Below are 6123 nucleotides of genomic sequence, written 5' to 3'. Positions count from 1 at the left end.
CATTTATAACAGTTTGTTGACTATGTAATAAAAAGAAATAAATTAAAGGACTTTTCCAAAAGATATCCTTTTGAAGGATATCCTGGTATCCTTAACATACCAGTGTGATAGTAAATTTATATACTATGAAAACTGAAATTAAGTATACCTTCAAATCCTGAACATACAACTGAATGCCTCTGCCATAAAATAGAGTTTTTAACACATTGTTAGGTACAAACAAAATTGCAAGAAACATTTTTAATAGCCAAGTCTAACAAGCCTGGTATCCCATGCCTTCCCAATGTCCCAAAACACAGAAAAAGCTAACTCACCTCTGAAGGTCCAAATACTAGCAACCTAAAAGTGTGAAAGAGGTCACTACTTAAAGAGTAAGCAGAAAACCCAAGGAGGAAAAGCTGCTTAAGGGGATGAAAGACATTTAACAGCAAATGTCCCCCTCCCACCTCCAAAAGTGAATTCCATTTCAACAGTAATTTGCGAAATACAAACTGTCTTCAGAATCTGGACAGAAGACAACACTGCTGGCTCTCACTACACCGTCTCCTAGAAAGGATTAGAGAGTAAGTTAACCATAGGCATCAAGTTTTAAATTTTATCAAGTACCATATATTGGTGCAACAGACCTTTTCATTACAGAATATGGTATATTGGCCTTTTAGGTTATGTTAAAGGTGGTTTAATGGGGGGGATAATAGTTTGAGAATGAACAAGCTTCCATATGTAAACCTGTAATTCTATATGCTACAGGAAAGCATCTTTTCCTATACTCAAAAGGAAACAAGGGCCAGAAAAAGATCAACGATCACATCACTTCTGATGACCTACAGGGGCTATCACACAAAATGAACAAGGAAATCTCTTAACAGTCCCCTTAATTTGTTTGGTTCACAGGTTACAAATGCCCAGAGTCATTTCTGATCATCACACACGTTTTGCTGCATGTATATAAACACACAAATCACCACTTCTTGGCATATACTTAAGACCGAGACACACGTTTCGTATTCTATGGGAAGGGACCATAGCTCAGAAGTGAAGCACATGCTTTTCATGCAGAAGGTCTAGATTCAATACCTCACATTTCCAATGTTAAAAGTAGGTGATTCAGTGGCAGGGGAAATCTCTGCCTAAGACACTCCCAATCAGAGCCCACAGCACAAGGCATCAGGGACAAAAGTATCACCTGGTGTGAGGTAGTTTCCTACCTATCAGTAGCAGTGATTATAAAATGTAATTATTCTTATATCAAATATAAATCCATGTTCTTTCATGTAGGGTTTGTAACATGTCAAGTGGCTCCATGTGAGAACATTTTTTCCAGGCAGCAAGAATGAAGTATCCACTTGCTAATCACCCCTGTGAATACCCCACCAGCAAATATCTACTTGATGGCAACAATGGAATATCTATCCTTGTACATAATGCTGCTACTCAAACGGAATGGGATGCACAGAGAGAATTACCATTTGTATTTAACTTCATGCAGGCATTTAAAACTTCCTAGCCATGAGGGTGAACTGACCAAAATGTGAGGTATTAAACCCTGTATGGTGGCACAAGCCAATAATATGGTGCATATTTTAGCAGGCAACTCCAGCTAAAAATCTAATGTTTCCCTACAGTGGCTTGTCACACACTTGACAATCTGCTTTCCCAGTTCCAGACACTAGTTTTATCGCGGCCAAGTGGATCACCATTCATGATGGGTGGGCTGGGTTTGACTTGCGAAGTCTTTCACTGTACAGCCTGGTAACAGACAGCACTATAATAGATGGCCTGCTGATCTTAGTTTCATTTGAGTTGGACTGATTAACTATGCTACTACAGATGTTTCAGTAAAATAATGGAACGAGATGAACAGAGAAACATGCAAATCCAACAGAGATATGAAGGAAATTGGGATCATTCATATTTACCTAGACTTGACACTCTGCAGTTAAGTTTGCGGGCCAGATCTGAAGGTGCTTCTACTAAATAGAGGTAGAGTGGTGTTGAACTGCAGACAAAAAGATATAGAAGGGAACCCCATCACCAGCAATCCCAAGTTGGGCAGACCTGTCCAGCAAAGAGGAACAATTCCTGATATGTACCATCTGTATAGACAGTTTCACAAGGACACCAAAACAGATATCCATTTTATACCATCGGTGGGCTGCTACCATGTTTACTAGAAATATATGTTCCAGGGAAATGCAGTGATTCCAGATTTTCAACATCAGCATGGCAATGTGAAAACTACCGTATTTTTGCTCTATAAGACACACCAGACCACAAGACACACCTAGTTTTTGGAGGAGGAAAACAAGAAAAAAAATATTCTGAATCCCAGAAGCCAGAACAGCAAGAGGGATCGCTGTGCAGAGAAAGCAGCAATCCCTCTTGCTGTTCTGGCTTCTGGGATAGCTGCGCAGCCTGCATTCGCTCCATAAGACGCACACACATTTCCCCTTACTTTTTAGGAGGGGAAAAAGTGAGTCTTATAGAGCAAAAAATACGGTAATTAGGCCAAAAATCTTGCTTTATCTCAAAAGCATCCTATACCTGCCACCTAAACATTAAGTCGCACTAAGACGGCACAAGCAGTCTAGTTTCTGTTGTTCATGTTTATGTACAGATACACACTTCTTTACTTTGGGTGATAGCTCATTTGCTAGCTATTTTCAGGGCTGTGTGTAGCCCATGCATCCATGGAATCATCAGCTCCCTGTCCTCACCAGAATGTGTATGTGTGCATGAAAATAGATCAGCTGTTTTTTCATATGATCTGCTGCTAATAGATACGCAATGTGCTGTCAACTACACCATAATGTAGTATTGGTCACCCTTTTTCTGTACACTGCTTCACTTTGGGGGAGTTGTGTAGACATCTGTCATTAAAGACGACAAACATTCCACAACTAGTTTAAAAAGCCATCTCCTTCTTGGCAACTTCCTTTTCAAATGTATTTTCTTGTGCATTTATTCACTGTAGACATCATGCTAATTGATCTGACGTGCAGCTGACCATTTCATAATGCTAGAACTCAGCTACTTTACAATCTTAAGTCCCCATGACTTCATCTTTTGCTATAGTGCAACTCATGTACAAACATCTGTACAGAAATAATGGTATATAATCCATATCATTTCAGCAAAACAAAAGCCTGCAACCTCCAGACAAAGAACCATGTCAGAACTGAAAATGAGTAGAGATTGCATGCTACTGATGGTGGTAGGTAGAACAAGGAAATTCTTCTATATGAAGCAGCAGGAGGGGAGGATGCTACCTGGTTATTCCCACATGTTTTGCTGTATTTTAAAACATTAGCATCATTTCCCCCCTTGGTTCTTCAGTATTTCAAAAGCCTCAAATCCTATTTTTTCTAATAAAAAGTTAAAGGTATATTCATAAACAATGGACAAGGTTTTCTATAATATTTGTGCTGCAGACAGGACAGGCCTTAGTAGACTATGCCCTGCCATTTCTTAATTACCGTATTTTTTGCCCTATAGGACACACTATTCCCCCTCCAAAAATGAAGGGGAAATCTGTGTGCATCCTATGGGGCGAATGCAGGCTTTTGCTAAAGCTTGGAGAGTGAGAGGGGTCGGTGCGAACCGACCCCTCTTGCTCTCCAGGCTTCAGGAAGCTATCAGCAAGCCTGGGGAGCCCGCAGGAGTTCCCACAGGGCTCCTTAGGCTGCGGATAGCAGCCTGCTGCCCGGAGCACGGGGCGTGCTGAAGCCGCGGCTGGGGGGGCGTGTCCCCCCCCAAAAAAACTAGGTGCTTCCTATGGGCCGGTGCGTCCTATAGGGCGAAAAATACGGTATGTCTACTGATTTCATCTGGAAGAATGTTAACTGCACAGTGGCTTCTCTTATTTTGCATACTTCTGCTTCTGAAAGTCACTGCAGCCATAATACGTTGATCTATAAATCTCTGCTTTTCCCTTCAAAGCCTTAATCATACGTCTGCTGTGACATTAACTATTGTTACTAACCAAACACCCTTTTAACTCTGGTCTTGCAAAACAGCTTCAACCCCTGCTTAACAGGGAATCTCACTGGCCTCATTTTAACAATGGTTAAGGTTGATGAAGACATTGTGGCAAAGTGGATTTACAGTAGAGAAGGGACCAACATTACACTGACAGGTGCGTAATTTCCTGGATCTCCTCCTGTATCTTGTTTTATAAATTGGCTGTTACATTGGTTATCTTCCAATCCAGTGCTTAAGGAGGACAAGTTTAGTGAAACGAGGTGGTAGGTAAGTAGGTTAGTTTAATAACAGTGGGGTAAGAAAAGAAGCACACAGGAATCCTACAAGTGCCACTAACTTTTGGTACGTAAACGGAAGTTTCATTGATATGTCTTAGCACTGGTGTCACTGAATGTATTCCTGAATTTTCTGGAGTCAGGAGGATGGAGAGTGAAACAGACACCCCAAAACAGTCAGTTAAATGTTAATACAAGCAAGCTCTCCAGAAAGAGAAAGCACCCTGTGTGAAGAGGGTGAAGTTTTGTGACTGGCAGCTCCAGCTTCCATTTAGGGCTTACTCATGAGTGCTTTTGTGAGTGATGTATCTGAACAATTCCACCAATCTTCATTGTTGTTTGCTAGTTCACTTTTAGAAACAGTAATTATTTTACTTAGTTATTAAATTTCTATACAGCCCTTCATCCGAAGATCACAAAGGAGTTTATGGTGATGTTTTGGTGGTTGCTTTTTGTCCTACGTTATCTAAACCAGGGTTGGGGGACCTCTGGCCCTCCTGTGTCCCCAACTCCCATTAGCTCCAGCCAGCATGGCCTACTGCCAAGAATGACAGGCATGTTAGTCAAACATCTGGAGGGCCACAGGTTCCCCATCCAATCTTATTCCAATCCCAACCAGTCATTCCCTATATCCAGAAAAATCATTCTCAAAATCATTCCGTAATTCCCCAACAAATCCCTTGTGCTCTTATTTTTCAGTTCACTTACTGTGTCTTTCTCATTATTCATATTAGTGGGGCATTTATTATTGCGAGGCAGGGCCATAGCTCACTGGAAGAGCAGCTCCTTTAATGAAAAATGTCCCAGGTTCCATTTCCGGGTAGGGCTCAGAGAGAGCCTTAAAGTCAGAAACACTGGACAGCCACTGCCAATCAGTACTAAGCTAGATAAACCAATGGCCTAATTCAATGCAAGGCAGCTTCCTGTGTTCCTATATTGAAGTAAATTGCCTTCACCTCTGACTCCCCCACTGTGACCCAAGTTGTACATGCATTTAAGTTTAGCATTTAAAAAAGAGAGAAAACATTATATGTGTTTGGGTAGTACTGTAATCTTCCTGTGTGTACTTTGTTATGTGTGAGTGTGCCCTTTCAGATATTCAAAGGTGGTGCAAGGACATGCATAGAGATCCTCAGTCCCATGTCCCTACTCTCCTCTCCCCTCCCGAAAAGTGGGTCTGAAGAGAGTTTGAATGTGCTTACCAAGCCCCATTCAGACCTTTCACTTCACACAAGAAGGTTGTGAGTGGAGCAAGAAAGGACATCGGGTGCAGGATAAGTATGCACATGTCCCCTTCTCACCTGTACCTGTTTTTTGAGCACCTGAAGCCTATGATGTCAGAATTGTAGACAAGCAGTATACTTCCATGCTTCAGGAAAATGTCATCCACTCTGTCAAGGAAAAAGTAGGAGGGTGCAAAGTTCACATTGCCCCAAAGCAGTTACTGGGAGGAGTGGCAAAAGTGCCAAATTCAGTTCAAATCCACCCCACAACTTTAAAGGGGGCCTAGCACAACAACCCCTGCACCTATCTGTATGAAATTTGGCGAGCTTTATCTACTTAGAAGAGGCTAACTTCATCTAATTGTAAAGAGGGGGCAAAGAGCTAGTTGTTGATGACCCCAGCCTGTTCACTGGAAAGCTTTACATTTTCTGCAGCAGGGCTCTGCTTTGAACCCAAATCCAAGCTGGGATTCTCTGAAGTGGTACAAGGCAAACCAACCTGCTTTGTACATCACCAAGTATTTTCTTCTGAGCAGAGCCCTCAATCTTATTCAGTGCAAATGACATACCTATGTACCACACACTCTAACTTTACACATTCAGATGATGTTGATCTAAATTCACAATAACTCTCCAGGAAATGT

Source organism: Podarcis melisellensis (genome assembly GCF_964234715.1).
Source record: "Podarcis melisellensis genome assembly, chromosome: 6".
NCBI classification, from domain to species: domain Eukaryota; kingdom Metazoa; phylum Chordata; class Lepidosauria; order Squamata; family Lacertidae; genus Podarcis; species Podarcis melisellensis.
Note: the sequence above shows the minus strand (reverse complement) of the source record.